Source organism: Lissotriton helveticus, chromosome 3_2 (assembly GCF_964261635.1).
Source record: "Lissotriton helveticus chromosome 3_2, aLisHel1.1, whole genome shotgun sequence".
In the NCBI taxonomy this organism is placed as follows: Eukaryota; Metazoa; Chordata; class Amphibia; order Caudata; family Salamandridae; genus Lissotriton; species Lissotriton helveticus.
Window position 1 is genome coordinate 162146155 of NC_136062.1, and position 12054 is coordinate 162158208.

Sequence of the window (12054 nt, forward strand, 5' to 3'; positions counted from 1 at the left end):
CCTGGACGCTCTCCCACAGCACCGTGTGCCCCGCGCTCGGGGCTTCTTTGTTTTTGTTTGTCTCTCCTTGCAGGGTGGAGGCATGCAGAGGTGAACGAGGGGCCAGGGAGCCCGGCCGGTGGCCAGGGGCGAGAGTGTTTCGGACTGAGGGCTGCGCGGATCGGAGCATACCTGAGCGAGAGGGGACTCGGGAGGCCGGGGCCTTGGTGGATTCGGCGTGCAAAGGGGGTTGTACGGTGCCCAGCAGTCTCAGGGATCGGCGCCGGTGCAGGGCGCCGCCTCGGACTGGACCATCGCAGCCGATGGCACACGTGCATCGGTGAGTATGACTGTGCTCACTTGAATGTGCGGGAGCTGTGAAAGGCAGGTTGGCGACTTTGTCGGAATTGAACATGTTGCGTGTGTGGGGCAGCTTCTGCATGTTGCGTGTGGTAGGCAGCGCACAGCTGCGCCTTGTTTGGGACATGCCTCGGGTATGAGTATGTATTGTGCAGATTTTCGCTGAATTTGGCATTCGTATGCAGCACGGACTTAGCCACCAGGGGGCGGTTGATGATCTGTGAACTGTATCGTCCTTTTGTGATTTAAAGGAAATCGAATAAAGGTAAATGTTCTATGTCTGTTGATGCTGTGATGTGTTTGGTGAGATTAGAGGGCACCGTATTCAAGGATCCTCATTTGTTTGATGTCCTTTGGTTTTCATGATGTAGTTGGGGTTGGTAGCCGCACCGTCATTTCCTCTGATCTGGGTCTCATGTTTTGTGATTCACTGTGATGTCGTGGCCGGGCCAGAGGTCATGCAACATTTCCTGGTGACACCATGTACTTGTGTGTGGTTTTGAAACTTGAAGAATCCTACCTTTTTTGGTCACAGAGTGTTGTTGGGAATGTTATGTCTGTCGGTCTGTGTTTGAAGAATGGTGGATGGAGCTGATCTCGGCACACACTGTGCTCTGTGCACCTTTTGTACTTTGGCAGTGGCACATAGCTGAGGGGGAGAAGTGCGACACGTGACACTGTGGGGGTTGTCTGCTCCTAGAAGTGATAGCAAATAAAGAACGCAGCGCTTGCTGCTGCGCCGGGAATAGCTGGTCTGCACGGGAAATGTGTTCTTGGATAGACTCCGAGATGGTTCGTCTCTGGGCACACGTGCAATGCCGCGTGTATCCCCACTTGGTGATCTGCATAAACGCGGGAAAGCCGATTCATGGGTGTATAGGAAAAGCAGTAATGATGCTGGGATTGAGACATGCACGTATGGGGTTACTAGTCAGGTATGCGTCGTCGGAGCACATTCCATTCCCCGAGTTTCATTCTTCATACGTCAAATCTTTTTGTTGGATTTTAGGGGGGGGGGGGGGTGGGTGGAGGGAGGGAGAGAGAAACAGCAATTACATCACATACAGTGTTAGTCAGATGTAGCTTCCTGTGAAGCTACGTAACGAATTTCAGAGGACAAGTGGGAGAGCGATGAGGCTTTCAACCAATCAGACTTGTGACAAATGCAATTTTGCAAACAAACCAATGATGCATGACGTTTTCTTATCTTTTCTTGATGTGGCTTAACGGCTAGCAAGGCCGACTTTGAAGCTGAGGAACCAGGTTAGAGTCTTGTCTGAGGCTCCTGTGATTCAGGGCAAATCAAGTAATCTCTCTGTGCCCGAAAACGAATGTGTCCGTCTATAATGTAACTGGCGCTCATGTTCACGTAAAGAGCACTGATACCTTCGGGTCGAGTTCCTTAGAGTCTTGTCTGAGGCTCCTGTGATTCAGGGCAAATCAAGTAATCTCTCTGTGCCCGAAAACGAATGTGTCCGTCTATAATGTAACTGGCGCTCATGTTCACGTAAAGAGCACTGATACCTTCGGGTCGAGTTCCTTAGAGTCTTGTCTGAGGCTCCTGTGATTCAGGGCAAATCAAGTAATCTCTCTGTGCCCGAAAACGAATGTGTCCGTCTATAATGTAACTGGCGCTCATGTTCACGTAAAGAGCACTGATACCTTCGGGTCGAGTTCCTTAGAGTCTTGTCTGAGGCTCCTGTGATTCAGGGCAAATCAAGTAATCTCTCTGTGCCCGAAAACGAATGTGTCCGTCTATAATGTAACTGCCGCTCATGTTCACGTAAAGAGCACTGATACCTTCGGGTCGAGTTCCTTAGAGTCTTGTCTGAGGCTCCTGTGATTCAGGGCAAATCAAGTAATCTCTCTGTGCCCGAAAACGAATGTGTCCGTCTATAATGTAACTGGCGCTCATGTTCACGTAAAGAGCACTGATACCTTCGGGTCGAGTTCCTGTTATATAAAAAAAAAAAAAAAAAAAATTCAATGGAATAGAACTTCTCGGCTTACCTTTTACAATTTTGCTATCAAGTGTGTCTGTCTAATTAGTCCAGCCTTCTGTACCACGACCACAACTCCCATAATGCACTGGACTATTAACCAAAAGCCTGAAACTGGAAACAAGGTGGCATGGACTCATCTGGTATGCCTATAAATACGACGTGTGCATCCGGATATGTCTATCCCTGCACGCAACGTGTTGGGACGGAAACGTCCTCTGCATTGTTAAAGAAGTGATCACCACAGCAGCATAGGCCAAGCATTAATTATAAGTCTGTCTTTCTTTGTATAAATTTGAATAAATGCGTAGGTGACTAAGAATTCTGCATATCAATAATATAGGTGGTCCTGGTGGTCGACACTTCTATCGCGCAGCTTGTTGTGGGCACTTAATCTAATTAGTTCAGGCAGTCAGCTGTACTAGAATGCCTAATAAGACACTACATATAATCACGGATGTTTCAAGGGCCCCTCCTCTTACAGGACTGGCTCCTGTCCATTCTCTCCTTCCCAGGAGACGCCCACACCATTCCGTGGGGTCGGGGGCGAGGCGGCTGTGCCACAATCAGCACCAGCAAGGGAAAATCTGAACGGCAAGTCAGGTCGTCAAACAAAAAGAGAATTTGCTAAAGTGGTATGAGGAGGTTTAAAAGTCATATCAACTTTCAGGGCTCTGTATGAATCAAATGAAATCGGGCTAATAGCTCAGAGAGATTAATCTTGATTTTATGCTGTAGCTGAACATCATTTTAAACAGGCTGTTAGATTTCATTGCCTTTTGGGAATCCGATGGCAGTTTGTCATGATCATACAAGCTCCATCAGTCTAGTTACACTTGCTCAGTTAGTCTACTTTTACAGTCTGAGCCCGGGTCTGTGCCACCACGTGGCGTCTTCGGCACATCCTACATCCATCATGGCACAAGCTGGTTCTATTTAGTGCCTTCATTCTTTTAATGCTGCGCTATTATCAGATTTATTGTGACTGGAAAATATACTATGCTTGTCTAATGCTGAAAAGCTGTACACTGCTTTACAATAGATGGATTTAAATAGAGAAGGGACAGGCGCTGCATTAAAAAACCACATTCAACTTGTGGGGCTACCATGAAAAATGCAATTATGGCTAAAACCATGTTCTATCGACACTTTAGGAGGTGCTTGAGCAGAAAGGATTTCTATTACTTAGAAATAGGGACGATGCAGTTATTACTCGTGGCGGGAGGAGAGTTTAGGGTACTAGGCAGAATGACTGTTACCTTGCATCAGGTAGGCGGTACATGGGTGGTACACGGACGGTCTTGTACATTCGCCCATTTATTTTGACACAACCCCATATTTGCAAAGACGTAATCACGGGTGTGTACCACAATGGTTGGCCTTCCTGAGGCTGGCGTAACAAGGAAAAATATCTTTATTCTTCAGGGCTCACGGGATTGGAAGACATTGTTTGTATTATCATGGTACCTCCACTTGATACAGTTCTTCTATTCTGCATATTATTGCCCCCTTCGTTACCCATTTATTTCTGCTTATTGTATGGTCTTCTTCTTCCCAATTGTTGCCAGGTTTCAGCACGGGGTCTGTACTTACTTATTCAACAATTTACTTAACATGGGGGGGGGGGCCAGGCCTACGTGGAACGGCCTCTGCGAAGGTTCACCCAGGTACACTCTCACCCTAAACTTCGAAACACGTAGTTGCGGAGGTGCATCGGAATACCGGGCCTGTGTCTAAAACCCTAGGCACCAAAGGGTGGTGCACGTAAGCTTTGTGGGGAGGCCGTGTCGCACAGACACGCGCATACACGTTTGTCCAAGTCTATAATCTCATGAATGAGTAAATGAAAAGAGAACAGGTGTATAACAAATATATGTATTTGTTCTAAAACACATCCCTTTAGTTCCTTTACGAGGCTACAGGCAAGAAATTACAGTCAGTAAACTTATTTAACACACAAGTAAATTGGCACAATATACGTTGAGCCTATGATGAGATTAGAGGCGAATACTTAGTCTGTAAACCTATATAGCACACAGTAATTTAGCACCAGATACGTTGAGCTCTAGGGGTGTACCAAAGCCATATATCAATAAAGTGGTAGGGGAACCACAAATGGCATAGAGAGGGCCTAGAGCCTGTAGAAAGACTACTTGGGGTCCTGATAATCCTACACACCCTGATGTCACACCTAGAAGGTGCCCAAGAGTCTAGTTGCGGCATCACATAGTTCTGGGGATGCGTGTGATCATGTCCGGTTGCCTAGGATGATATTTACCAGAAGCCAAAGTGGCGAGCGAAAAAGGCCCTTGGGCCAGCTTACAGCCTGGCATAGTTAGGGCTGTGCTAATCCTTTTAGCTAAAGACTTTGATGCTGCAATGTTACGTAGACTGTCTTGTCTTCACACATAGATCCTATGCATAAAGACGTGGGTAGAAAACCAGGATTAAGAGGCGATGTCCTCGCCTGCAGCACAACTTTCTTGTAGTAACAATGAATGTGAAAATAGGAAGCCAATTTTACAGCCTAACATGGTTAGGGCGGCGCTGATCCTATGCTTAACGACATAGATGCTGCACTAGCAAACAGACAAACTGAGGCTATGCTTAACATTTACTGTCGACGTGTTTATGGGTAGTAATCTGGCACTAAGATTATCGAAAACTTAGCGACTGATGGTGATGTAAGTCTAACGCGTGTACAACAGTTATTGCCGGAAACACTAATGGTGTGTGTCTATCTTCCCAATTTATGTATGACCGGGTCCATGGTGGATACCTGGAGTGCTCCACATCACAACAGCTGCAGCTGGTGGACGGCACAAGGGATGCTTACGTCAGTCACGGCTGGGTACATGGCGGATATCTGAGGAGTGCTCCACACCGCAACATCAGCAGCGGGTGGACGTCAAAAAGGAACCATACGTCAAGGAAGAGGACACCAAGGGCCCAAGTATTGCGGGCAGGTGTAAGTGCTACCCATCCCCTAAGGTGGAGGTGGGAATTTGTCACCCAGGTTTTCTTGGTCTTTTCCTGGTTCTTGCAGTTTCTCAAACCTGCCACGCAGGGGAGGAACTCATCACCAGAAGTTGAGGAGCTACAATGTACTAGCACAAGCAACAGGCGGGACGCAGGACAGGGAAGAGTTGGTTTGAGGGTCTGTGCCATGGTCAGTTCAGGGACTTCTTTCAGGGACTTTTAGCTCAGCAGCCCGACCCCCTGTCAGTGGTGATACTTCACCTAGGGGGGACTGAATTGGCCAAACTGGGGAGGCGAATACTCATTGATGGGTTCATCTCCACTGTGGGTGGGTCTTCAGGACTTGCCCGGGTGGCACAGTAGTAGGGTCTCAACTTATCCCGTGGTGGCAAGGACCCGGTCAGGGCGTTGAATCACTCGATAAAGAGGATCAACGCACAGTGGGACAAATTATTTCAAGCCCCCCTCGGTTCCAGATGATCCAACATGGGTGTATTTGTTCTACCTGGTGAGGGGAGTCCATTTGACGGAGGAAGGAAGGGGCCTGTGGTCTGTTGATGTCAGGGCCTGGTTGGAAGGTTTTGCTAAAGTGAGAACTTTCTAGGGTAGGTCTAGGCAGGGGGAGGCCAGATCGTCGGTTAACAATGCTGGCCTGTGGCGGTAAGGTCATTATCGGTGAGCACATATTTGAGGTCTGAGGGGGCGGGCATCATCCTATGGAGGTTCCCGCCCAGGGGGAGGGGCCTGCGGGCCACTCCCAGAACTCCAGGGGCAAGGTAATGGATGCTGCAAAGCAAAGGAGCGCGGGTAGGAGTAGTTCACGCTTTCCTTAGGCTGGTAGCCACCCCGCGCGCGTGGACTCCTGACGCCACCGGCGCAGAGTAAGGGCCCTCCTTTAGTGGGTAAATGGAGTTCAGGGCGTAGACCGGGCAATTCCCGGGGTAACACTGCGCATGCGCACGTCTCTAGGGGAGGCGCAGCTTGTAGGACCTGACACCGGTAGTGACCTTGCCATATGGCCAGAAATGTACAAAAATCAAGATGAGGATGTTAGTCTCGGTTAGGAAACAACATGTATTAGAGTTTTGTTAAGGTCAGGCTCTCAAACTTGTTGACAATAATTTTGTACCTAATGTCCTGCTGATTTTTGTATAAATTGTTGATCATGCAATTAAAACCTTTTTTAATTTCATATCTTAATAAATACGGCCGGGCGACTAGCGCCCGCCTTCCAAAAAGTAAAGAAGTCTCGTGTCCACGTTTCTGGGTGTTGGGTGCCGGTTTGGGGGGGAGGCGGCAGCTAGTCGCTGACCATGTGAAAAGGGGGGGCCCTCGGCCCCCCCGCACGCATGGCGGCGCGGCGACCGTCTCCCCCCCATTCTCCTTTGTTGTCTCTCGGTGGTGGGGGCGGGCCCTGGGGGGCGCGACCCACCACCGATTGGCCGGCGGCCTCCCTGACCCGGATACCAGGTAAGAGGTCCGGGTCAGGGGGGGCGGGCTATAGGAGGGGCGGGCCGGGGGGGGGCGTGCCCCCCCCCCGCCTGGTCCCTGGAGAATAAAGAGGTGGGGAGCGCCCAGGAGACCCCCTTGTCCCTGGACGCTCTCCCACAGCACCGTGTGCCCCGCGCTCGGGGCTTCTTTGTTTTCCCACCCACCATCCCTTAGAACAAAGTTTTGTGGCATTCATTATGTCCGGTTTAATGGTAAGTTTGCGAAGGTACTGTCCACATGTATTACATGGTAATAGTAATGGATCTGTCGGTATATTTTGATGATGCTGTATGTTTAGGAATTTTTTCCCCTTTTTTCGCGAATTATGTGTAAAGTACTTTTTCTTGGATGCCAAGTATCTTTAGGCCTTTTTTCCCTTTGTAGCTGTACGGTAATGCTGTTATTTATTAGCCAGTGTAGCTGTCCTTTAGAATTTTTTCCATAGGTCGTCGTATTTATTAGGTATGGGGCATGCGGTAAGGTCATTATCGGTGAGCACATATTTGAGGTCTGAGGGGGCGGGCATCATCCTATGGAGGTTCCCGCCCAGGGGGAGGGGCCTGCGGGCCACTCCCAGAACTCCAGGGGCAAGGTAATGGATGCTGCAAAGCAAAGGAGCGCGGGTAGGAGTAGTTCACGCTTTCCTTAGGCTGGTAGCCACCCCGCGCGCGTGGACTCCTGACGCCACCGGCGCAGAGTAAGGGCCCTCCTTTAGTGGGTAAATGGAGTTCAGGGCGTAGACCGGGCAATTCCCGGGGTAACACTGCGCATGCGCACGTCTCTAGGGGAGGCGCAGCTTGTAGGACCTGACACCGGTAGTGACCTTGCCATATGGCCAGAAATGTACAAAAATCAAGATGAGGATGTTAGTCTCGGTTAGGAAACAACATGTATTAGAGTTTTGTTAAGGTCAGGCTCTCAAACTTGTTGACAATAATTTTGTACCTAATGTCCTGCTGATTTTTGTATAAATTGTTGATCATGCAATTAAAACCTTTTTTAATTTCATATCTTAATAAATACGGCCGGGCGACTAGCGCCCGCCTTCCAAAAAGTAAAGAAGTCTCGTGTCCACGTTTCTGGGTGTTGGGTGCCGGTTTGGGGGGGAGGCGGCAGCTAGTCGCTGACCATGCCGTATGTAGCTCATGTAGGCAAATGTGTGAGTGAACCTAATGGCATCTCTTGTGAAGGGAAACAAATTGTAAAGCATAACCAGAAAATGCAATAAGCTCAATCAAACCCACTATGCAAACCACTAAAGATAATTTCTTCCAAACAGTTATGCGGGAAATGCAAGGTTCAAGGTGACTATTGGGCAAATCACCACCGGTCCATGTAGGAATCCATGTTAGTGTTCGAGCAATATGCCAGAGTCTTCAAGCTGACGTGCAATGCCGAAAATAGAAAGGAAGTCCGAAGGCATACTTTTCCTTTAAACGTAAAAGATCCGGAAGATACCAGAACCTTAGCGCTATGTGGTTCGAAGTGAAACCCACAATGTGATTGGCATGGTGTGAAACGTCTCGTAAGTGCCTGAAAAATGGGACACACAGGGATAACATACGTGTGTCCATTGATAGGAAGATCCCATGTAACTCTCACCTAATTGAATGGAAGGCGGAACACTCCAGCAGGAAGGATTCTGTGGTAACTAGGCAAGCAAAGAGGTTGTAGACCTCAGAAACAGAAGTATGACCATGCAGTAGACGCAGAAAATGTCAATAGCACTGCCCGCCGACCATAAATTGTGCTGCTTGAAGCTCAGAAAACAAAAATGGAGCCACATAAGGAACACGCTGCCGGGTAGCTCACGGCACTTAATAGCGCCAAACAAAGACCTTGAGCCAGTGCAGCAGTGACGTCAGAGTGTTATCGTGAAGAAAATCCCTGCCGTCCACAAAGTGAGAAGAACAGCACGCAGAAGGCACTCAGAAGAGCAACGGAAATAACGGTTTTAACGACCATAATACCAGTAAGGCAATTGAAGAATGATGAGAAAAAGATGTAGGCAAAACTCACCACAGCCTACTTTACAGTGGCAATGACAGGGTTGATTTGAAAATGCGCAGTGGAGACATGTGTGCGCAAGGCACAAAATTACTCAAAACACCAGGCAAATTGTATTAAGCGCGATGACATGAAGGCAATCCTCTTCAGACAACAACCAGAAAAGTGCCCAAAATTTCAATGTTCTAATTGGTGAAACTTCACTATGTAAACAGCAGAATAACATCTACCAGGCATAGGAAAATAGTAGGCATAGTTTTAGATCAGCTCGATGTATATGGTAAAGGTTGTGATCTGTAGAATGTAGATTTTGCCAAGACAGCAATACGTCGTGAAGAAAACCTGCAGCCAACACTAGTGCGACCCTTCACGAAGGTCAGCAGAATGTGCACAGAATCACACAATGCAGGAAGCACAAACCAAAAACGTCAGCCACACAATTCCTAGTCAGACACTGGAAACTCCCATACTGCTTTATGTAGAATGAAGACAGACCTTCCACAACTACATCCAGTTGCCAGTGTTCTGGAATAGTGGTGGAATAGACAAATGACTGAGAGTTGTAGAAGGCATACTGCAGACTGTAGTGGTAAATCCAATGTGCAAATAATGTAGAGTAGATGAGCACAGCACGCCTGGGCTAGGGCTGTCCGGTGGTGAGGACACTGGTGGGGCTGACGGCTTAGTGCTTCATCTGACTTGTATTGTTGTCTTCTTTTCTTTTCTATGTAAAACGTGTTTCTTCTTTGTTGTCGTCTGTGAGGTTATGTGTGGAATACACATATTTTCTGTGGATACCTCCCCGTGTACTTCTTTTTGCCGTCATATGTAGGCAGTAGGTATTTTGTCCTCAGGTCCTCTTTTCTATGACAGGTCTCTGAAGAGCAGATGTAACACCTAGATTCATCCCATCCTTGTGGCAAAAATTGTAGTGATCAAGTCCACACAGGTAGAGGTGGTTCAGTGAGGTTTATTCATGGTAGTTGTAAGATAACAAGAAGACCAGTACAGTACTCCACCAGGAGCATCCAGCATGATGCTCAGCCCAGCCAACTGTGAGTATTTCACTCTCAACATTCCATGTTATGTCATTACACCAAGATTCCATTGGCAGGGCTAGAATAACATCGGAGTCAAGATACAACACACTGATATCACCCATATTTGTTCATATGTCCTTTTCCTGACACATATATCTCACTGACCACTATTGTAAACTGCACTTTCATGCACCAGTAAAAACCAATGCTTTCTCTCGCCAGGTGACTAAAATACACTCAGATAAAAAAAGATAACACAAATGCAAAAGAATCAAAACCTGATTTTTTACACTTATGGAAATAATATAAATAAGGCAACTTTACGGACTGGAAAAGAAATGAAAACCTCAGTGATTTGAAATCTGCCATTTAACACTTAATTCTGCTTTAGAAGATGTAACTGTAAACCTTGCTTCATACATGCCATTTGGCTTCTGCGATCATAATGAGGATAGGTGAGGCACCTGTTGCTATTTGGCCAAAGCTTCTTACAAATGGTGCTTGCTGAGAGGACAGACCCGGGCCTACTTGCTTCGTTGCTGCTACCCACAGCCCTGAAACATGGAGACGGTGCTGCTGGGATAAAAGAGAACTGTAAAGTCGGAACTAGGGCAGTAACACTTGTGCGGGGTCCTGTAGTGCTTCTATCTGCATAGGAACTGCCATACCAGCAGCGAGAGATCAACAGCACGCCGGTACCCAGCTGGAAACTTTGAGGGCAGGCTGAGAAGTAAATCTGAGCGATCGTGGAGGAAGCTGGTGCCTATGCATACTGGACTGTGCTAACTATATGCCGGGTCAGCAGCTAGTGCGGTCGCCAGATAAGGGCCTGAGATTTCTGATCTGTGCCCATAAAATTCTCCCCCCGGCATCTAGGGAATAGGAACCCTCTGCATCCACTGTGTGCTAGAATACCAGGAGCAAGCTGTGGCCTGCCAGGAAGAGAAACCTAACTCAATGTTACATAGGCCTCTCGCACCCCCGATTTGGATACTAAAAGACATCACAATATGGGCAAGGATTGGCTCAAAGGGGGGTGCAATAGACAAAAATGGACCAACACACTGTGCAAGGGTTGGCATCCAAACAGGACAATCAGGGTGGGGCCCCCGTCTCTTATGCAGAAATGCTGCAGTGGGGGCCTTCGAGGGCCCAAATTCTGACAGCCATAGAATCCTCGAGCGTGGCTGTCCCGGCAAAAATCGATGCGATGTCGCTGGATGTTGAGTTGCTGAGAGTTGACCTTTGCATGGTGGCTGAGAAGTCCCTGGCCTCAGAACAGAATGTATCCAAATTAGAAAAAGAAGTCTCTATGCTGAAAACAACCCTCGCTGAGCTTGCTTCAAAAACGGCTAGGCTCTAACGCAGAGCTGAAGATGCAGAGGGGAGGTCACTAAGAGGTATCCTCAGGTTGTGGGGTTTCCAAAGGACGCTGAGGGCATAACCCCAGAACTGTGGGGTATTCCTAATAGTGTTCTTAATGACATTATATCATTCTAGACATCAACTTGGGAGAGGGTCAAGCTGTCAGATACTGCGCTAACTAGGAAGATTAACACCAATCAAGGGCTGAAGCAAGGGTGTCATTGCACCAATGTTTTTCAATTTAGACAAGGTGGACATGTCCCGGGTACTTAACAACACCAACTTAATCCCCCCGAAAATAGGCAATACTAAGATCACAATATTGCAATACGTGGATGACATTGTCCTGCTTGATAATTAAAAAATAGGACTCCTGAGAGCACTAAATTCACTCCATTCATACAGTAGTGCAAACAAGATGATAGTAAATGAATCCTAAACCAAGGTGTTAACCTTTGGAAGGACGCTAGAACAAACAAGCAGTCACTGGTCTCTGGGTGCCCTAAAAATCTCAGGAGCTAAATCTTACAATTACAATTATCTGCCCGGCTCAACTCACCAAAACTATTGAAAAATTACACCTAAAAATGTATAAAAGAGTGTTCAAACTGCCCCAGTACATATGGGGATCTCGGGTGAGACTTGAATTTGGCCTGGTGGGCATCGCATGGTCAAGTAAGGGATTTTATTTAAAGTACTTCTATAGATGTATAACTGCATTGCCAGGTACCTTAAAATGTATTTTGCGAGATATAGTCAAACGTAAAAACAACCTGTGGTCCATGTATTTAATAACGGCAGCAGCAACTTTACAAATGGATTTTTACCATTCT

At 47.5% G+C, this 12054-nt stretch overlaps 1 pseudogene across 1 annotated transcript in view; it reads right to left on the reverse strand.

Annotated features, from left to right (window-relative positions):
- Positions 1 to 12054, reverse strand: part of LOC144826528 (sulfotransferase 1B1-like) — a 373545-nt pseudogene that overhangs the window by 243165 nt on the left and 118326 nt on the right. The gene's annotated exons all lie outside the window — the stretch shown is intronic.